At 36.7% G+C, this 24,050-nt stretch overlaps 1 pseudogene across 1 annotated transcript; it reads left to right on the forward strand.

Annotated features, from left to right (window-relative positions):
* Positions 1–294: 294 nt before the first annotated feature.
* Positions 295–3,993, forward strand: LOC149566579 (U-box domain-containing protein 1 pseudogene; annotated as a pseudogene). Its single transcript, XR_016362222.1, has one exon. The product of XR_016362222.1 is annotated as a U-box domain-containing protein 1 pseudogene (transcript).
* The last annotated feature ends 20,057 nt before the right edge of the window (positions 3,994–24,050 follow it).

Here is a 24,050-nt window from a genome sequence, read left to right on the forward strand (position 1 = left end):
ATCAAATTTTTTAAAAATAAATGTGGTATGAGCTTTCAACCGAAAAATAAAATAAAATGTAATTTCAAACATAATATAATCTAATAGAAATTGTTTCTCACATTTATTATGTATAAGTTTTTACATTGTTTTGAATCATACCCTATGATCTATCATTGAGAAGTGTTGGAAAGATAAAAATATAATCTAATAGATTAATGAAAAAACATATCTAATAAATTCATAAAACTCAAAATAATATAATGTAATATGAAGTCTAGAACAAAGAACACTATACAATAGACTTAAAAAAAACATGTGTCTATTGGTGAAGTTGAATGACTCACAAAGAGCCCACCATGAATCAAGTCAGCAAGACTCCGAGATCATAAGCAATGAGACCGGGATCGTACCTTGAGTTACCATCTAATGTAAGAGAACCTTACGGTCACATAGTAAGACCTTTCCATACGACCGGAAGCTGGAAAATTCGGTTGTAGCTGACCTAACGGCAAACTGCGTCAGGCTGCAGATTTCCGCCTGATTAGGAAACCGACAGATAACACGTCAACCCACAGACAGGTAGTGAAAAACAAGGCTCTCTGCCACGTCAGCCTCGACATCGGCATAGTCTAAACCAGAAAGCGACCGCCTCGGCAAGGCGACCAGCTGGACGCTAGGATTTGCACAGTCAAAGCCGGAAGACACGTGGCAAACGAGATGACGTGTAAGGACGAAAAGTGAATTTAAAGCGGTTTGGAGTGAACTGGACGCAAGGGGAGGGTGACGTGGCTGCGTGGAAGATTATTCTTGTGATTGCTTGGCCGGCTGGCTGGCTGTGAATGAATGTATAAGCAAAAAGAAACAAAGGGAAAAGAGTTGTAAAGGTTAAGACAAAGTGACGGAATCCGGAAAATTTTGCGTGTTTCTGAATTCCAAGAAGTGTATTTTTTTATTCAACGCTGAAATCCCCGATATATGATGATGATGATGATGATGATGAATGGAGGTTAATCCAAGATTGGGTTTGTATTGATGATCAGCATCGAGAAAGTCAAAATATTAGGTTGGAATTTTTTTCTGATTTAGGAACAAGCAGAATTTAGGATTTTGTCATCGGAAGTTGCAGAATTTATTGTTGGGCTCGGCCAGATTAAGGGATTCAATTCGTGGAAATTTGGAAATTTCGATTTGCAGATCGTGTAGGAGGAACACAAAGTCAAAGGTTTCGAATTGGCTTGGTAAGCGGAGATTTCGATTCCGTTGGGAGTTTTCCAGGGAGTTGAACTGATCGGTGTGGGGTTAATTGAAGATCGGGGTTTGGAAGTCAAATTTGTAGAAGGAAATCGGCTCGGCCGCAGGCGGAATAAGCGTGTCTGTTAGTAGGTGTATTGAACGATTACAGATTCGAAATCGACGAAATTGGAGATAAATTTTCAGCGGCAAGCTCAGGTTCTGGTTGAATTTAGGGTTTGTTCTGGAGAACAGGGGTTCGTAGGGTTTGCGCTTACAAGATTGAGCAGTGGCGAGGGAATCGCATGGCTCAGGCATCGGTTTTTCCCGTGAGAAAGAGGCGGCTGTCGATCGGATCTTTTATTCCTCCCGTTTCGCCAATTGCCATGGCGAGTGCGTTGGTGTTTCTCGCGCAGGAGATTTCACGGTGTCTGAAACCCCGGGTTTGTCAGAGGCGAAATGCTACCGTCATAATGAGAAGAATCAAGGTTTTGTCTGTGCTTTTCGAAGTTGTTAGGGATTCAGGGCAGCCGATGCCTCCGTCCGCCATGCTTTGCTTCCACGAGCTGTATATTACGCTTCAAAGGACCAAGGTTTTGCTGCAGGAATGCAACGACGGAAGCAAGGTGTGGCTGTTGATGCAGGCGGAATCCATGGCGTATCAGTTTCACGAGCTCACGCAGGAGATTGTGACGGCCCTGGATGTCTTTCCGTTGAAATTGATGAACATTACCGAGGACGTGTGGGAGCAGCTGGATCTTTTGCACCGGCAGGCGAAACGCTCCAAAGTCTCCGTCGATCCTCTCGAGGATGAGCTCCGGAAGGATGTTATTTCGGTTCTGGATGAATTCGAGAGAAAAGTTACTCCAGATTCCGCCAAATTGCAGAAGATTTTCGAGCATTTGGAGATAAAAAACGGTAAAGATTGCAGAAACGAGGTTCAATTGTTGGAAGAAGAGATCGGCAACCAGTGCAATAACCCTACCGGCATGGACGGTCCAGTTTCCTTGATCAACAGCCTGATAAGCCTCATCCGGTACTGCAAATGCGTCTTGTTTGGCGTCACAGAGGTTGAATCCGAGGTTGAAAAGATCAAAACCCCTGGTTCAAATTCAAACCCTGAAAATGGCGAAGAAGGATGCTCCATCCCCGACGATTTCCGGTGCCCTATTTCTCTCGACCTGATGCGAGATCCTGTGCTTGTCTCCACCGGCCAAACCTACGATCGCTTCTCCATAACCCGCTGGATCGACGAAGGCCATTCCACATGCCCTAAGAGCGGCCAAGCTCTCCTCCACAACAACCTCATCCCAAATTACGCCCTCCGAAACCTAATTCAGCACTGGTGCGAAAGCCATGGCGTCCCCTTCGACAAACCGGAAAAGAGCACCCGAAATGCATCGCTAGAAAGCGTAGCCACAACCAAAGCGGCGCTTGAAGCTACAAAATTGACGGCAGCATTTCTTGTCGAGAAGCTTTGCAGCGGAACAGCGGAGGTGAAAAAGCAGGTCGCATACGAGCTTCGCCTTCTTGCGAAGTGCGGCATGGACAATCGCGCTTGCATCGCAGAAGCAGGGGCGATTCCATTGCTGATCCCTCTTCTCTCCTCAGATGATGCGAGAACACAGGAAAACGCCGTAACTGCACTGTTGAATCTCTCGATCTTCCCTAACAACAAAAAGGTGATCTTTGAGTCTCCGGATTCCATCGATTCGATCATCAATGTCCTCAAAGCAGGTCGCAGCATCGAAGCCAAGGAAAACGCAGCGGCGACTATCTTCAGCCTTTCCGCCATTTACGACAACAAAAAGATCATAGGCGAGAAACCAGACGCCATTCCGGCACTGGTAGATCTGCTGCGGTCAGGAACCCCGAGGGGAAAACGAGATGCGGTCTCGGCGCTTTTCAATTTATCCATTTTCAAAGACAACGCCCTCAGAGTGGTAGAAGCCGGGGCAGTTCCATTCCTGGTGAAACTTCTTGGCGATGATGAACAAGAACGGCCAGGGCTTTCAGACGATGCCCTAGCTGTTCTTGCTGTTTTGGGCGGGCAGAGACATGGACTCATTGCAATCAGCCAAGCATCTGCAATACCCATTTTAGTAGGTCTTCTCCGCTCTGCTTCTCCGAAGGGAAAGGAGAACTCCATAGCCGTTTTGCTTGCCCTCTGCAAAAATGGAGGCGCCCTGGTTATTAACTCTGTTCTTAGAATACCCTCATTGGTGCCCTCATTGTACGCGCTTCTCACCTCCGGTACTCCTCGCGCCAAGCGAAAGGCGACCTCATTTTTCAAGATGCTGCAGAGATGGGAGCATTCAAGACTCCCCATTGATGACTCCTTCACTACTTATTCTGCACATTCCAGAATCGCCATCACTGCCACCGCCCCTTTGCGGTAGTCTCTTTCTCTCCCTTTTTTTCTTTGTAATCTCACAAAATTAGTAAATTGATTCAAGTATTCTACAAATTGGGCTACAGATATCAGTGTTCCAAAATTGGGTTACAGATATCATACTTCCAAAATTGGGTTACAGATAAATCATCCTTGAAATTTTTTTTTGGGTTACAGATAAATCATTCTTCAAAAATTGGGTTACAGATAAATCATTCGTCAAAAATTGGGTTACTGATATCACTCATTTGAGAAAATGGGTTACAGATAATCATTCTTGAAAATTCGGGTTACAGATATTGTTCTTGAACATTTGGGGTACAGACAAATCATTCTTCAAAAAATGGGTTACAGACATTTTTTAAATCTAAAATTTGTTATTAGATGCACTTCTTGTTCTTTGTTATGGATTGTATTGTATTGGTCTGTAATGGCTGCTTTACTGGCTATGGCAACAGTATAGACCTACATTACCAGCATACGCTTAAATTATGAACACTGTTCTCGTTGCCTTTAAATTTTGCATCTGGAAAGATTTAGAGGATTTTTTCTTTGTTGGCAATCTGCTCAACTATATGCATTCATGAATAATGTGATCGGGGATTTCCTCAAATAAAGTTACGTACTGCTTCAACTGAAAAACATTGCACTACCCACTTGCCCTTTTTCCTTTCAGGCGCTTCTACTTACAACATTTAAAACAGTGTATATATTTGTTTCAGAGAGTTTGGAATCCATTTACACCTCTCCCGTACAGGAGTTATTTTCTCCTCTGGATAGAACTTAGTTTTTTATCATTTAAAAATTGAATCATTGCCATTTCAGTATGTATATGTTCACATTTTTCATGAGTTGCACTCAAAACTCCCAAATTGGGAAATGTTCGCACGAAAGCAAATGACAACTAAAATCAGCGTTTGCCAACCTGTCCGAATACAGTCAGTGGCCCATCAAATGTGAAGTACAATTTATTCTAAAATTTATCATAAAGTAATTATTAGTGAGAGATGTTTTTACTCGCTTGTAAGTCATACCTAAGCTTGCAAGTTCCAAGGATTCCTTAAAGATATGGGAAAGTAGCTTTATCAATTTCTTTTTAAAATATTGTTCTGAATCAACCAATAAAAAGTATCTTTATCTATCGTAAGTACAATTTGAGTGAATTATAGGGAGTCATGAACGGCAAGATTGGAAATAAGATTTGGTTTATTTATTAGATTTAGTAGTTTTAAATATATAATTATTAAGTGGTTTCATGGAAGAACTTCCTAAAAAAAATAGAGGAATTGCTTGGTAAGAAAATTGATGATCTCATAAATAAGTATAAAAATTACATTTCCTAACTATGTAAAGGATCCACCATAGGCAAGTGGAGAATCAAGTATAATACTTACGATGTTATAAGAATGTCTAATAGATTTTGTAAGAGTAGGTTTGAGGATGAATGTATTTGAATAAGTTTGAAGAGAATTAAGCCCCTTATATCCATTTATTTGGGTATTTGCAAGCTCAAGAGTGGCTCAAAAGTGGCAATGGGAGAAAAAAAAAAAGTGTTTTCTTCCTTGCCAAACATGCTAAAATCCATTGACTTTTTGTAAAAAATGTTTTCTTCCTTGCCAAACATGTTAAAATCCATTGACTTTTTGTTGGGATGGACAATATTTGAATTTGGATTGTTAATACCAAACCGAAACCCATAAATTTAGTAATGGATATTTGTTTCCTAGCGTCATTCATGTGACATGTTTTTCCAAAACTTTATCCATTTTAGTTTCGAAAATAAAATTTTGTTTTCTTAAGTATAAATAACATATTTTAGTAAAATGGGCATAAATTTTGTGTTTCTTATCAAAATGTTAATTTTTTATTATTTTATTTATTTTAATAGATATTGAAAAGGGGATTCGAAGACCTAAATATGGCTGATTTACTTTTATTAGATTATTGATAAAAAAAATAATAACAATAATTTGAACTTAATCTAAAAGTTTAAATTCTCATAATTCTTGCATCTACAATCATCATTTTTAAAATTAATTATTCTCCCAAAAGAATTGAGGTAGTTGAAAAAAGTAGTAAATAATGAAACATTTATATTTTATGTGCTAATAAGACTAACCAATTTACATAAATTATTATAGAAGCTTGTCTTGTTGTGCATAGTCTAAGCTTGAGAGTCCAGTATATGTACAAGTAGGTACACCTTCTAGGGAAGAGGAAGAAGCAGAGGAGATACAACATGCACTCTCACCACCTCACATTGTTATGGGAATCTATACAAGTGGATAGTACGCACATAACTGTGGATACAAATTAGAATCCTTTTGCAGCATTTGGCCAATTCATTGTTGGCAATATTGTTGCTTACTCTAGTTTTGATGATGAGGAAGAGGAAAAGAAAAGGAAAGAGGAAGAGGAAAGAAAGAAGTCAGAGGAAGAGAGAAGGAAGAAGTCAAATAAAGACTCTAAACTCAAACAGAAATGGAAGATTGTGATGCAAGAATCAACATTCTTGCCCAATCTGAAACATGTAGAGTCAGAAAGAGGAAAAGTAGTGTTCCAACATGAGGTTGGCATACCTTATGTACCTCTAGCAACCGTATCTATTACAACATTTGTTTTGGTTATGAAATAATTACTAAGTTATGATGAGCAGACTATGTGAATATTATTTTATATTATGTCAAGTGTGTGAACACATGAAGGCCAACAGAGCATAGTTTTGCAAATATATAAGGTATAAGTAAAGATCTTATCTTGCAAAGATAAGTGTGTTGTCTATGATAGACGAGCAAGTGTTATGTGATGCGAGTTATTGTACATAGAGCTTGAAAGATTTGCAAGCCTTATGTGATGTGAATTCTGATGTATGATCAGAACAATCGTGGAGTATAACAAACAACAAATGAAAGAGAGATATACATAGAAACAAAGGGAAATGGATAAAGATAAGCAAAGACATTAATTGCTTATTTACTACCTCTCTCTCTCTCTCTCTCTCTCTCTCTCTCTCTCTCTCTCTCTCTGTCTCTCTCCCCCTCTCTCTCCCTCGCCTTATCACCCATATCTCTTTATCCCCCTCTATTTGTGTAGGGGAAAATTCCTCTTTGACATTGCATAGAGTGACATTGTTTTGTTAGTGGCACTAAGTTTCCTTCTTGTTGTGAATCAACGTTGTTTCTTAGAGCCGAGAGATTGCATGGATGCACAAGCGGTGACACTACTAGATTTCTCTCAACTACACAAATGTTTTTTGACACACATACATGATATCTTACAATACATCTTACATATATACCTTTCAAACTTACAAAATTACAAGGCCAACCAAAATACAAGTAAACAAATACATTACAGAGTCGGCCCAATAGTAAATAACACAGGTTCACTGAACTGATTCAGTGACCTTCTGACACTCGACATCCACTGCATTACTCGACATCGTCATGCAGTTGGTAGAAGTGAAGGCTCGGTCCATACTAATCACTCGATGTAGTTCTGAACTCGATAACCACTGGTGACTCGATAGATACTGTTCACTGAGTTTACCCTGCTTCACTCGGTAAACACTAAATCTTTCATTGCTCAGTTTACACTTACTGCTCGGTAGACACTGCTGGACTTCACATTGTCTGAATTTGCTCAGTAGCCACTGTCTAAACTACTGAACTGCGAATGCTTACAAGGTAACCACTTGGATACTCGGTAAGCATACAAAATTGAGTAAGTGTTGTCAGTAATGACAAAATAATCATAACACCAACAATCTCCCCCTTTGGCATTAGTGACAAAAACACTTGTGAATCAAAACTGACATTCTGATTTACCAAAATTGATCTTTGTAAATTTGCTATATACATATCTTACATGTCTCACATATCTCCCTCATACATATGGTATGGATAGCTTTTATCTGTACAATGTCTCTCTTATTCCTTATTCATCTCATATTCCCAATGTCAACAATCTTATCTCCCCCTGTCAATAATCTCATCTCCCCCTTTTTGACAATAATGCCAAAGAATGTATATACAATAAATTTAAATAGAGACACTAAAATGTGAGAGAATTTTAGAGTGTACCTTTAGAATAAGAGACAATGTCTTATCCCAATTATCTTGCAAAATTTTGCAAGTGGAGAGAGCCACTTGAACTTCTGCAGAAAATTCAATCATATGATCTGCTATTGAAAAGTTGCTGTCATGAATCAATGTTTTTGAGTAGGCAATGTGTTTCTGCATTTGATCCATGACTGGGAGAATCATATTTTGAACGTCAATCAGTGTAGACCAGATTCTGGCTTCTTCTCTGAGTAACTCTGCCTGCATTTCGGACAAAAATTTCACCTTTGTGTGATGGGATGAGCTTGAACTATGGTCAAGCTGCAACTTTTGAGCAGTAGCCTTCATTTCCACATCTAACTTATTTAATTTTTCTTTGATCTCCTTAGTGTACTCGATAACATCACAGAGCTTGCCAAAAAGTGATGTTACATTTGTAAATGCTTGCTCAAGGTTGCACAAAATTGAGGATAATTCAACCTGCTTTATTGCAATGTGTTGAGCAATGTGCTCAAGCACCTTATTGTCAAATTTCTTTTCTGCCTTTTCAATGAGCTTCTCTTGCCCAGAGGTGTCCTCATTGAACTTATTCACAACCTCTTCTAATTGCAACAAAATGTGTTGAGATGAATCAACATCAACACCAATAGCTTCAATAATTATGTTTTTGGCATTTTCTATTATAGTATATTGTTTATATCTCTCTTCTATGAGTTGTTTCTACCTTGCCTTCTGCTCTAGAAGCTGACTGACCATTCTCATCTCACTGGCTGAGGCATTGTCCAAGTCTATCTTTGGAATAACAATTTCTGTGTCCAAATCTATATCTTCATCAATTTGTTTCCTAGTAAGCAGAAGTTTTAGAGGAGTTTTCAGTTTTACTTATGTGCTTACTTCCTTGGATTTGGAGTCAAAGACAATAGTTGACATAGATGGATTGGCAGAAAATACTTGAATGGGTGCAACTGGAGGAAAGCTGATAGAAGTACCGACTGAATCCAAAATTGGTGTGCTTCCCAAAAATGATGTACAAATAGGTAGTGTACAGATTGGAATATTCACAATTGGAGTAGACAAAATTGTAGAAAGAACTGTAGAACTTACTATACATGTAATAGAGGAGGTAGACATAGCTGATGCTGCAGTGATTGATTGCTCGGCTGCTGATGAAGAAGGCTGCAGCTCGGTAGATGAAGTAATTGATACTTCCATAGAGGATGCTTGGAGTTGTGGGGTAGCAGGAGTAGATGATGTTTCTGATGTGGTCAATCCTATTGAAGCTATCTCCAACCCTGATGATGTGGCCGTCTTAGGTGGAGAGTGAGGAAGGGAAGCAATGACTTGCACTGCAATCTTCATTGGATCATCTTCTTCATCCTCTTCGTCCTTTTCTTCTTCTTTAGCTTCTTCCCCTTTTTCTTCATCATCAAACTTTAGTGCCTGAACATCACTAGCACTTGGAGTGCTGTCATCTCCTTCATCACTACTGGTACCACCATCATCCTCGATCACAACTGGTTCATTACTGGGCTTTTGCAGATGATAGATGTTCTTCCACATGTTTGTTGCATCTCTTACAACATGCTCAATATCCTTAATTAGAATCAAACATGTGTGAAATCTAATCATCATTTTCCCTTCATTGTTCTTCATTATTGCCTTTATTTCTGCCTTAGTAAGACTCGGTAGAAGATTCTTCAAGGATTGCTCATATATGTCCTTGGCTATTTGGTTGGCTGACTCCCATCTTGGTTGCAATCTTACCAAAAACTCTTTGGAGATTTGAGGGGCAAGCTGGTCTAGGGAGTATTTCCATTTTCCCATCTTATTAAGTACCAGTTCCTCAATCTGCATCAGTCCTTGTTTCAAATTTCAATGCCTTGAAATTTGTGATGCTAGCTCCCTCTTCCATATTTTTCAATCTTTCTTGGAAGGTAAGTTGGGGCTTGCTAAATACTATTTCATCCTTATTCTTACCTTTGCCTCTTCCGGTGAAAACAACTGTGGAGGCTTTGGGTGACTTGGTAATGATTACCTTGCCCTTCTTTTTGACTGGCTCAGCCTCTTCCTTTGATTTTTACTCTATATCTTCTGGTTCTTGCTCCTCTTCTTCTTCCTCACCTTTTCCCTCGGTAATCATTAGGGGCTCGGTAGCAGTTTTCAATTTAGCAACCTTCCTTTTACCTTTGTTGATTGCTTGAGGAAGTTTGATTTCCAGTTCTATTCTGGCTTTTGCCTCATCATAAGTTCCAAAAATTGGTTGCTTGGGATCTACTAGTTCATTTACTAGTGTTTCAATAATATCTTTGGTTTCATCAATGTTTACCTCATAAGGTAGAGGTTTTACCCATGCAACACGGGGCCTGACTGCCTAAATATATACTCTGTCGCAGTCAACCATAAAACAAACATCATCTTTGTAATCTTCAACAAGTTTAGGAGGGATCCTGAACCTGTTGTTCATCCTCTCCTTGAAGTCCTCAAAATAGTTGTCCATTACACTGTCAAAATTGACACCCATTTATGCTATAAACTCATTAATTTGATATAGAATGGGGACATCCTTTCTCCATACGATAGAACCTTTGGAGGGAAAGAATTTTTGTACATAGAAGAATAAACATGTCAACAATGATCCGAATTTACAAGGGTTATTCTTTGACAATTTGATACTGTCCATGTTTTTGTTCAGTTGCCTTAGTAATAGTTCTGACAAGTCATATTCCAAATTCTTCTTCACAACCTTAAACGCCAAGTCTACAGCCTCACACGACACATTGTTCAATTGGCTTGAATTGTAGATCTTGTGAGCTATCACATGAATTCCATATCTAAGTTCAACGTCAGTAATGGTGCTAACCTTTAAGCCTCTGCCATCCCACTTGGCTAGGGTTTTCTTCTGAAGTTCATCTCGACCTAGGGTTTTTGTAGATTTGGCTTTGCTGAGTATGGGAAGGCCAGTAATCTTATGAATCATTTTCTTAGTGATTAGTACAGGTTGCTCTAGCCATAACTGACCATTGTGAACACGGCTAAGGATATATCTAATCCATTTTATTTGGAAGCTTCTCGGTGTGTGAGAGATGTGGGTCAATCCTTTAGTTTCCAAATGCTAATGCTCGAGTTTCAATGAGCCATCAACACATTTCTTCTAATGCGCTATCCATTTCTAGGGTTCCTATTTCTTGAATATAACATTTGAAATGAGTTCGAATATCATTGGTTAAAAGTACCTTTGGTGGTATCTGCGATTGTGCGCCATTAGGGTCTAGTGCCTCTGCTACTGCGGGAACCAACTTGAAGTTTGGTGCATTCCATTCTGTGCCCTCGACCAACATTTCTGATCCATGTTTCGCCTTGCTAGTGCTTGTGCTTGCGAAAGCCATTGTTGCTCGGTAAGTGATGGAAATCTTTGATCAAATTCGTTAACTGCAAATTTTCTCGAAATCACTTTGAAGTCGCTTAAATGCACCTGGAAATCTTTTAGCTCTGAGAATACAATGAAAATGAAGTTGAATTCCACCCATTTTGATGAAAAGTTCGCCATTAATGCTAGGTACCATGTTGTCATAGTGCATGACAGACTGTCATCCACTAACCTAACTTGGCATGAGTATCAACTCGGTAGACGAACAAAAGTTCTTCTACTCCCGACCTTGCTCGATAAGGTCTTTAACCACTTTGTTCGGTAGAGTCTGATGCACTTGGTGAAAGATAACTTTTCTATGATTTGGTGTATTTGCAATACTGACTGGATCATTTGCTCTCTTTCATTTGGAACTGCTCTAGATATAGCTTGATGATACAATTCCAGATCCTCCTTCATGAATCTAATTGGAAATGGTGGAGTCACCCACTTCTTGAGTGACGAGGCCATCATTTGAATTGTTCTGCTTAGTAGATTTAGGAATCCACTGTTGTCTCATCTGCTTCCAAATGTTATTAGCTTTAGCTTTCTTTTCATCTTCAATTCTTCCTATATTCATGCAATTTTTGGCTATATGTTCAAGTTCAGTGCATGTATAACAAACATCTCACTGTTGTATCTCTTTTTCTCAAGTGATGCCTTGAGCAGTCTTTGCCAATGTGTCCATATTCTCCACAATAATGACATCTGCACCATGTATTGTAATCCCATCTAAATATTGCCTTAACAAGTTGTTCAACTGGATTGAATGATCTGGATCTTCATTGGAATGCCTTGTGACCATGCTTCTTGCATTTGTGACATTTACCTTCAAATTATGGTTTTTCTTTGCATTCATTAGCTTTGTGACCATGCTGATTGCAGTTGTAGTATTTTCCATTGAATTTTGTTTTTCCATTGCTCCAACATTTTTTTGATGTATGACCTAACTTACCACAGTGATTGCAAGTAGGTCTTTGATTCTTTTGGGCAACTTGTTTGGAAGATTCACCACCTTCATTATATCCAAGTCCTGCTTTAACTTTTTGTCTATGAAGATTCTGCTCATTTTATTGTATCAGTTGATTCATGTCTTCTTGTGACTTCATCATTCTTTCATTGATTTGCTTTTTAGTATTTAGGTCATTTTCCAAACTTTCACTGATTTGTCTTTCAGTGGTTAAATCAATCCTTAGGCTTTCATTTTCAGATCTCAGATTCATGATTTCTTCATTTGCATTGGATAGTTGATTGATAAGACTTTGATTTGCATTGATCCTTTGATTTGTCTCATTTTCCAATTTGTTTCTTTGTTCCAAGACTTCACATAGCCCGATTGATTGGATTTCTTGTTCTCTTTTAAGTTTTCTTACTTCTTCCTGCAAAGAGCCATTCTTTGCTAGGAGTTCCTTGATTGCCTCATTAGCTTCATCTGAGCTACTTGATGGTAAAAGGTCTTCAATCTTTTCTTTAACATACTGATGGTCATTCATTTGCCTTGCAAGTTCCTTCCTTCTTTTCAGGGATTGAGAAAGATGCTCCTTTGCTTCTTTGAGTTGAGCCATGGCCATTTCTAAATCTAGCTTTTCATTTTCAATTGCCTTGTCAAGTCTAAATATCTCCATCTATCCTTAGATCTTTGCTCAAGCTGCTAAACTTTTATCCTAAGAACCACAAAGCTCTGATATGAATTGTTGGAAATATTCAAGATATGATAGGTTACTGAGAGGGGAGGGGTGAATCAGTAACCTTTAAATCTTTTTATTAATTTACTACACATCCATCTATACTATTGCATGCATAAATTCTAAAACATAAAACAATCATTACATAAGTGAACACAATATTTGATGACCCAGAAATCTTCCAAATAGAAAGTAAAACTGGGGTGGGGATGATACCCACAAAACTTCAATGCTGCAGTATAAAGTTGGCCAGTTAAGGCTTACATTGACCACTTATGGTGATCTGCCCTATTAGGAGCACAAAGGACTGCTAGGTCCACCTTGTTAGAGGATTTGCAAACATACAATGAAGTATGCACTCTGTTAGGAGATTTGTACAAAGACTGTTAAGTCTACCTTGTTAGAGGATTTGAAAATCTGATTCACCTGTTAGGATGAAGCAGTGGATCTACTTGCAATTGATTGTTGATAAGATCCCTTATGCACTGATCACCCCATGTGATGGATATAACTTTTCAGTCTCTGAATTGACCTTGCTGTGTACCTTGAATTGTTGCTGATGATCTTTCGTATATACTTCACATTACTTCACAATTCCTTCTCATTCCATGCATCATACATTCAGACATACATACATGATATCTTACAATACATCTTACACATATACCTTTCAAACTTACAAAATTACAAGGTCGGCCAAAATACAAGTAAACAAATACATTATAGAGTCAGCCCAATAGTAAATAACTCGGGTTCACTAAACTGACTCAGTGACCTTCTGATACTCAACGTCCACTGCATTACTTGACATCATCATGCACTTGGTAGAAGTGAAGGCTTGGTCCATAGTAATCACTCGATGTAGTTCTGAACTCGGTAACCACTGGTGACTCAGTAGATGTAGTGTCACTCGGTAGATGCTATTCACCTAGTTTCCCTTTCTTCACTCGGTAAACACTGAATCTTTCATCGCTCAGTTTACACTTACTGCTCGGTAGGCGCTGTGAGGTTTGGTAGATACTGAGAAGCTCGGTAGACACTGCTGGACTTCACATTGTTTGAATTTTCTCGGTAGCCATTGTCTGCTCGGTGTAAACTGCTGAACTACGAATTCTTACAAGTTAACCACTTGGATACTCGGTAAGCATACAGAACTGAGTAAGTGTTGTCACTAATGACAAAATAATCATAATGCCAACAGTCCTAACATCATCATCATAGGTACTAAGCATCATATATTAAATCATCATATGAAGTCTATGTCTAATAAGTCAAAATCTATAAAAAAACAACGTATCAAAAAAAGTCAAAACATGAAAGTAACAACTACGCTATGATGGGTCGGGGTAGGACCTCATATTCCCCATCCCCCCCCCCAATGCATGAACTTCCTTAAGATATGGGGGTAATATGTTCTCATCATGTGTTGCATCCTCTCACGACGTTGTGACCTCATCATAACAATCCCATTTGATTGTAACATAGTCCAACTCTCTGCCACAAAGGGATAGGGTCTTGCGAGCCAAAATGTGAATGTGCTCCAATTCTAGTTGCCTATCCAAATCCACTTGCAAGGAATCCAAATCTATAGTATGAGACTCATTATAAATATACCTCCTCAACACAGAAACATGAAATACATTGTAGATACGTGACAAGCTATGTTGAAAAGCTAGATGATATGCAATTGAACCTATCCTCTCTAAAATCTTGAAAGTTCCAATATAACGAGGTGCAAGCTTAGAGCCCTTTCCAAAGTGGATTGGACTCTTTTGTGAACACACTCTCAAGAAGATTCTTATCACCAACATGTACTCATAATCAATCCTCTTTGCATCTGCATATTCATTCTGCCTATCATGAACCTCTCTAAGACACTATCTAATCAAGACAACCTAATGCTCCATATCCTTAACCAATTGTGGTCCTACAACTAGACTATCCTCCATCTTGTCCTAACTCAAAAGTGTCTTGCATGGCCTACCATAGAAAGCTTGATAAGGTGGCATACCTAAAGATGAATGATGCTTATTATTAGAGGAAAACTTGACAAAGTGCAAGTATTCCTGCCATTTGGCTTGGTGGTCCATTACATACATGCATAACATATCCTCTAAATCCTGATTGAGCCTCTTTGTCTTCCCATTTGTCTTAGGGTGATAAGTTGCATTAAAAATTGAGCCTAGTGCCCAATGTTTTCTGTAAGTATCTCCAAAAAGAGGACATAAAGAGAGAATCTCTATCTAAGATGATCATATGAGGAATGCCATGAAGTGTGACAATGTATCACAAGAACACTTGTACTAATGTTGATGTTGTAAAGGTAGTGTGTACGGTTAAAAAGTGAGTGACCTTGATCAATGTGTCAACCATCACCATGATGGAAAGAGGACACATGAAAACTAATAATAAAATCTATGGATATAGTGTCCCACTTCCACTCTGGTACCTCATGTGGCTGTAGAATCCCACTAGGATGATGATGTTCCATCTTCACTCTTTAAGACTCTGAACATCTAGATACAATACTAATTTGCAATCTCATGCCTGAAAAATGATATAATTGTCTCAAATCAACATGTAATTTCTTAACCCCCGGGATGCATTGCAACTGGAACTATATGAATCTCTAGTATAATGAAATCACACAATCCCCCAGTACAAGGTACATAAATGTATCCTCTATGATGCAATAGTCCATTGGCTTCCAATGAATAATCTGAGTGCTTCCCCTCAAGGGATTTTTGAGATTGGATCAATTGACAAATCTTTGCATACAACTCTTCCTCAAGAAAATGTTGTAATATACATTCTCTCAAATTTGTGCCAGTGATAATAGATGTTAGCTCATGTTGCTTCCTACTCAATGCATCCACATCAACATTTTTCTTTCCCCTTGATGTAATGAACATAAAAATCATACTCATATAGGAACTCCATCCACCTCCTCTACCAAGCACCAAGGTTTGACTGAGTGAATAAGTACTATAAACTTTGATGGTTGAAATGAAGCTCAAAATGATGACCCAAGAGAAAGTGGTTTCACTTCACCAAAATGTGCATGGTATTTAAGCTCATGAGTCTTACGTTTCCTAGACTTGTAGGCAAAAAATTGATTACCCTACATAAGAACTACTCATAAAACATCCAAAGAAGCATTTGTACATACCACAAAGTCTGTTGAAGGAATCGATAGGTGAAGAATAGGTGCACTAGTAAGTGATTTCTTGAGCTCTTGAAAGGCTCTCTTGCACTTTTCCATCCACTCAAACTTCTTTCCCTTTCTTTGAAGGGATATGATGGGATGTGCCACCTTAGAAAACCCCTCAACAAAACAAATTTAATATCTAGCTAAACCCATAAAACTCCTAACCTCGGTTATAGTAGTAGGTGTTGACCAATCCATAATGGCTCTAATATTTGATGGATCAACTTAGACATATAACATGTCCAAGATAACAAACCTTTGATCTAAATAATGAACACTTTGATAAGATGCCATACAATTGGTTCTTCCTTAACAACTACAATACATGTCTCAAGTTATCCTTATGTTCCTTCTCATCTCGAGAATATTCAATATGTCATCAATGAACACTACAAAAAATCTATCCAAAAACCTATTTAATACTCCATTTATGAGACTCATGAATATGGATGGACCGTTCATGAGGAAAAATGACACCACAATGAACTCATAACGACCATACCTTGTATGAAAAGCAGTCTTGTGGATATCACTCTCCACAATCCTCAACTAATGATATCCAGACTTTAGATATATCCTAGAGAATACTCAAGAACCCTGTAACTAATCAAATAAGTCATCTATCCTAGGAAGTGGATACTGGTTCTTAATGATTACTTTGTTCAACTAATAGTAATCTATGTGCAACCTAGGAGATCCATATTTCTTTTTTACAAAGATGGCTAGAACACCCTAATGGGAAACACTAGGGTGAATGTTTCCTATCTCCAAGAGATCCTCTAACTAAATTATGAGCTCACTGATCTCATGAATGGTCATCCTATAAGGTGCTCTAGGTACTGGCTCAATTTCTTGTATGGTGTCTATATGAAAGTGAACTTCCCTAGGTGGCAACATATTGGGAAGCTCAAAATGGAACACATCTACATACTCTTGCAAAATAAGATAGTCATTGAGAGATGTCTCCCTCTAATCACCATCCTCTCTATCACTAATGATGATGGTAAATAACTGACATCCCTTTCACATGCACTGCTTAAGCTTCATAGAAGATATCATGCAAGGAGATATGAGTCTTTGTACCCCTAAAATCACTATATTAGTGCCATGATCATCCACAAAATTGACCCTTTTCTATTGATAATTCATCATGACACTATGGGAATAAATATAATTCATATCAAGAACTACATCATAAGATCCTAGAGGGGTAATGTGAATATCTTTCATAGTGGTCATGTCTCCAACCTAAATCTCACAACCCTTGACCAAAGATTTAACAAACATTGTAGCTCTTGAGGCTAATGTAAGCTCCCAACTAACATATTGCCTAGATGCCACTAGGCTCGCAATGCTCCATAACAAATGAAGATATAAAGGAGTTAGTAGCTCTTGAATCAAACAAAATGGTAGTTCCACTACCTCTGATCATACTTATGACCTCCATAATCATGGTTTGATGATTTTCCTAGCATTTATTGCTACAATACTCATGTGAGATCTACTAATGTCTCCCACTATAGGCTCTAAAGTAGCCACTCATTGAGTCCCATTTGTCTACCCTATGGAAACTCTCTAGATATGTGCCCAATGGCATCACAAGTATAACAAGGAGGATGTGTCTGTATTTGAACTCCCTATGGTCTAGTTTGTTGTTGTTCCTTTGTCCTATTATACCCATTATAACCACCCCTAGTGGGTTATGATCTCTGATCTTGTTTAAGGCCCTATGTTTGACATTTCTTGGGCTTAGAGGCCTACTATCCCTATGAAACCTCATCTACCTACTATCCCATTGAGATTTTTACTAAGGGTATGGGGTTTTTAAAGACCCCGATATGTGCTTTGATTCCCCTTTTAGTGGGGACTTTGAAATCTCGATGTGTGATAGGTAGGATTATGATTCTAAGACTGACCCTATGTATCTTGAGTCCTACCATAGATCTCCATTCAAATCAATTCTCTCAATGAAATCTATAAGAATGACACAAATTCCCATGAGTATTGAGCCCTGTATCAATGCATTAAATCCCTTGACAAAGTTGTTTAGCTGCAACTTCTCATCCTTCATGTAGTCTACCTAAGGGAGAAGTTTAAGGAACTTACTCTCATACTATAACGTTGTGAGTCCCCTCTGCTGTAGATCATGGAGCTTATCTATCTGATATTATTTGAAATTCTCTAACATATATCTATCTTTGAACCTATCTATAAAGGTCTTTCAAGTGATGGTATCTATAACTAAATTATTCTTTGGTTCCTCTTATCTCCACCAGGTAGAGGTTGTCCCTCTCAAGAGTTGTACCATGAGTTGAACCTTAAAATTTCTTACATAGGAGTGCAATCTGAAACGTCACTCTAAACTCAATGCTATGACTCAACCTCCACACCATTGATAGATCCTACAAAGACAAGTTGTTGAAGTTGGATCAACTCTCTAATCTGGTCCCTTGCATCATGGGGTGCTCTCTATTACATGTACCACTAAGTCATATGGTGGCTCTAGCTAGTGTACTGACTCGCCCTCATGGTCTTCCTAGACCTCAACATTACTAGATGGAGGGCTCATTTTGGAAGCCACGGGCTTAAGGATGTAGTGCCTACCCCTAGTTCACATTTTGTTTTAATTGCCAAACTCTTTTAGGCCAGTTTTATACTTGATGTTTAGTAGCATTACTTTCAGATTATCAGATGTTGTTTTACACTCAATTTATTATATGAAGAGATTACTTGGTACTCTATATTTCATGCATGTATGATGATTATTCAACGTTTTCAATTATCGATGATGATTAGTTAGATGGTTTATTATCACATGTGCTTTTTTATGGATACTTACCCCATACTGCATGTGTATGGTGTGCGTGTTTGTTTTCTTTATGTATGGTGTTTCTGATGTGGTTAAGGAAGGGAGTCGTAGTCACCTGCTAGTCGGGATCTACACGATGCACCACTTCTTGCCATTGTCTGTTTAGCTTAGAATATTGTGTCTGTACATGTGTGAATTTTATGCAGGTTGCAGGTACTGGGTATCGACTTCCCTGAATTGCCAGGATGAGCGTACCCTATCGCATTATCTCAATGGTAAGAGAGGGGAGATAAACTCTTAAGTCCAAATCCTAAACCCTTTAGCCAATTGTCCTAATTGATAATTAGGACAAGTATCTGAGTTAAGTACCCTCTGAATGCATCAAATGATGTTATTTCGTGATTATAACCCTTTTGTTTGATTTAGTATGTGTTCTTCTATGATGGGTTTTCATATGTTGCTTTATGAGTCCTTGATGTATTTTCTATTAATTAAGTTTAATTAAAAGGATTAATTAATGATTCAATTTAATAGAAAATTATTATGATATTTTAATATTTAATTATATTTAATTAATTGAGAAATTAATTAAATAAAAAGAATTAAATTTGGAGATAAAAATTTTAAGTATAATTTTAGAATGTGATAATATTTATTTAATTTAATAATAATATATATTTAGAGTTCATTTTTAAAATGCTAAATATTATTATTAATTGAATTAATAAATATTTTATCAATTAAAGTTTCTTAAATAAATTAAAAGTGGAAAAGATATTAAATTATTAAAGGTTTCTAGATCGCATGATCTAAGCATGAGTTTAAATATAAAAGAAATTAATTAAAACGATTAATTAATAATTTAATTTAATAGAAGATTATTATGATATTTTAATATTTGATTATATTTAATTAATTGAGAAATTAATTAAATAAAAAGAATTAAATTTGGAGATAAAAGTTTAAGGATAATTTAGAACATTATAATATTTATTTAATTTAATAATAATATATTTAGAGTTCATTTTTAAATAAATGCTAAATATTATTGTTATTTAAGTTAATTAAATATTTTATCAATTAAGTTTCTAAAATAAATTAAAAAGTGAAAATATATTAATTATTAAAAGTGTAAGATTGCATGATGCGAGCATGTGTTGAAAATAAAGAAATTAATTAAAAAGATAAAATAAGAGGAAATTATAATATTGTTTTAAATTCATAAAGTGCGCATGGGTTTAAAAGTAATAAAGATTAAAAATAGAAGTCAAGTGAAAAAAATTAAATAAAGTTATTTAATGATTCATTTAATATGCATTAAAAAGATAAAGCAAAGATTAATAAAAGATAATTTTGAGTTAACGCAGTTGAGCAAAGAGTCCTCTCGGGTGAACGCACAATTAGTGCCCCGATTTGAGGAGAAGACTCCTTATCACAACTTTGGGGGTTCATTTTTGGGGGACACGAATTTGGACCGTGAATTTTGGAGACAGGAATTTTGGAGAGAGTTTTTGGAAGCAAATTTCAGAAGGAGAATTCTAGGAAAGATTTTCAGAAGAAAGTTATTGAAGAGGAGCGAGTTCTCTTACAGATTTTGGGGATTGCGTATTAGCATCAGGTTCAGGTAGGGTCTGGTATTTTGACCCCTAAATGATTTAAGAAATTTAATATGTTCTGTCTACTTCGTGATTGTAAGAATCTTGTCTTCTTGAATGTATCATTTCTTCGTTCTGGATCTTTTGCTATTCGATTTCATTTGTAATCTAGATTGAAAAACTGTTTAGGAACATCCTTCAACAAAATTAAATCGGGATTTAGAATTGTATTAAAATAGAGAAAAGAGAGAATTGGTTTGCGGAGAGTTTTGAGATTAAAAAGAAAATTCGTAGGGTTGGAATTATTTTCTCTATTAGATTGCAATTGTTAATGTTTAAAAAAAAATCTTAAGAAGAAATTCGATTGGTTCGATTTATTCCCCTATCAGATTAAATTGTAATCTTTTATATATAAATAAATAAAAGAATAATAAATAAATTTTTAAAAAAAATATATATATATATATAAATAAATTTATATATATATTATAATAATAAACCATATATTATTAAACCTTAGTCAATATTGAAAGGAATTGTGTGTTAAATTTAGTTTATTTTAAAATAAATAATAAATAATAAATAAAAGTTTATAAAATAAATAAATTTATTTTTAACTTTTGCAAGCATAATGATAAAGTAAATTTTAAAAAAAAGAAAAAAAGAAAAAAAATTATATATATATATTTTTTAATAGGAGTGGGGAGGGGTGGGAAACCCCACGCACCCCCCCGTACCGCTATCGGCACCCTTTATAAGGGGCTGCGGCAGTAGGTACACTGCTGCTCGCAGCAGCAGGTACACTGCTGCTCGCAGCAGCAGTACTGTTGTCTGCGGCAGCAGCGTACTCTGCTGCTGCAGCGTTGAAAGCCGCGCGGGCTATAAACGCAAGTTGACAATGAAAGTTTTTTTTTAAAATTATTATTTTTTTAAAAAATTATAAAGATTGGTAATAGTGATTTTTAATATATATTAATTTTAAATTAATATTTTTAAATAATTATAATTATTAACACGTTTAATATTATTAATAAATTTTAATATTAGATTAAATATTATATTGATAAGTTTTATTTATTAATTTAAATAATAATTCATTTTAATGTAGTTTTTGTAAATGTTAATTTATTAATTTTTGGTTAAATATTAATAAATTAATAATTAATGAAGATGTTAGATCATTAATTATTGATTATTTCAATTAAAAGTAGTTTAATTAAAATAATTAATAATAGATATTATTTGATAAAATTGTAGAATTAAATTATAGATTTAATGGAAGTTATTATAGAGATGGGTTAATTATAAGAGTTAATTACGAAAACTTATCACTTGGAATGTATATGAAATTGAAACTTTACTTTTAACCCTAATGTGTATTTTTTTTAAAATCAAACCCAAAATATGAGCTGTATTGTTTTGTTATACTGTCTATGCTTTTGGGGTTTTTGGAGATTGTCCTAGTGTTGACCAGTTTAGGTTGTTACCAGAGGCTCGGGGATTATGTGAATGTGATGTTATGATGATTTGGTCTCGATCTTTCTTAACCCAACCATGGTAGTGTGATGGAGTGCTCTATGACATGATTGTATTTATTGTTTGTTATTGCTTCCAATTTCCTGGTGTGAAGCTGAAGTGTATGTATATAAGATACCTGACTTAACCATTTTTGAGTCATCGATCAGTTATATTGGATAACCATTTTTGAGTCATCGATCAGTTATATTTGATAACCATTTTTGAGTCTCGATCAGTTACACTTGGATTGCTTTCGGTCGCTTGAGAGGACTGAAGTGTTTGTTAAGTTCTTGATGATGTCATGTGTTGACTTGACCATTTTGGAGTCTTTGATCAGTATTTTGATTTATCATTGATGCCTTCAGTTGCTGATAGAGAACTGTTGTGATCATATGATTATTATTTGATGCTTACCTGTTGCTCATGAAGAACTGATGTAATTTTGTGGCTTATCTTTTATGATGTTTTTCAGTTGCTTGTATAGGACTGAGGTGATTTTATTATGATTCTTTGATTTGTGATTTCATGAGCCTAGGGTAGGTTATCTATGTGTAGTGTCGAAAAGTGGCTTGCAATGGGGATCGGGGCCCTAAGAGGCTGCCTGGAGTAACCCATTGTAAGTTGTGTTAACAAGTGAAAACATCTCACCTAAATACTGACTTAAATGAACCTAATAAGATAATTGTATGTTCTCTCCCATGCCTTGAGTGCTAGTACAAGCTAGGATGGGGTAGAGAGAACGCTTGGTTACGACCTTGCATTCCGCAGTATGCCTCGTCAGTACGAGAGGATACTAGTGGCTGCAGGAATCACTAGGGACCCGAGATTCCTAAGGGATTGCTCGGGTAACTTCTACGTGACTTTTGTGATGACACTTTCCCGCTTGCATAGCAGGTTTCCTACATGTATTTATGGTGCCTCTGGGTCTAGATGTCTGTCTATGTTGGAACCTTTGAGTTAGTATACTTTTAGGATTTCCCAGACTTAGAGAGTACTTGTGTTTTGTATTTTGATACCTTGTTTGGGACTTGAGACTATCTCCTCAGCGCGGTGGGAGTGGACCATTTAGGTTCCATGCGGTCGGGTGGTAGTGCTTTTTACTCTTACCATTGAGATCCGTTCGTGGTCACCGTGGCTGAAGCTTTCTTGGTTGGCATTTACCTTCACTATGTTCTTGGATTACTATGATGGATGGTTAGATTTTATGATAGATGTTTTATCATTATGGATGTATGGATGTATCAGGTATGTTATTAGTTCCATTTATTTTACTGTACTTTGTATCATGGATTTGAGGATGATGTATCTTTATCTTTACATATGTATATTCTTTTAAGCCTTCCATACCCTGTGACATGTACAGTGGATGATTGAGCATTCCGAATTAAATTGCCAAGAGGCATTCGGAGCAAATGTATATTATGGACATTGGACTTTCTGATTATTCTTTCATATGTATGTGGTAGTTGTTAGACTTAGAATTAATTAAATTTAAATGTGACTCAACGTCTTGGGATCCTTAAGGAATGTAGCTTGTGATGTATGTTTTTTGATGATTACATGTAATTGCTTCCGCTACTATGTGTTTGATGTGTATGTTATACATTCTTACTTTAAAAAAAAAAAAAAATGTTTAGCAAACTTAGTGAAACTTTAGGTTAATTCTTTTGGATCCCTTGGCGGGGCGTTACAGGCTCCTACTCTGCTCTCTAGCATTTTTCCTATGACCCTTTGAAACCTATTGTTCTACCTGTTGAACTACTAGTGAAAACTTTTATTGTACTATTCCAATAAGATTATGAAGAGAATGTAATATATCATGGTTTAGGTTTGGGGGTGGCTTAGGAGGTAGTCCCTTATCCCCATAAAGAGCCTCTACCTCCTACTCAACCTCCTCATACATTGGGAAGAATGCCTAGAACCTCTACCTCGTCTATGAGCATGCCATGTGATTAGAGACATCCTACACAAAGGTGCAATGTTTATGAGTCAAAACATAATGGCTTTAGGTTCCTAGTGTTGAAATTGCGCCCTGATACCAAAATGTCACACTTGAAATTTAGGGAAAAAATACACCAAATTTTGTTTACACTAACTTTTACTAAGTTTCACATTTGAAGTGTAACTATGAATGCAACAATATTGCAAAGTGTGCAACAAGATA

This window comes from Cupressus sempervirens, chromosome 3 (genome assembly GCF_028749045.1).
Source record: "Cupressus sempervirens isolate cs-2001-9-10 chromosome 3, ASM2874904v1, whole genome shotgun sequence".
Taxonomy (NCBI): domain Eukaryota; kingdom Viridiplantae; phylum Streptophyta; class Pinopsida; order Cupressales; family Cupressaceae; genus Cupressus; species Cupressus sempervirens.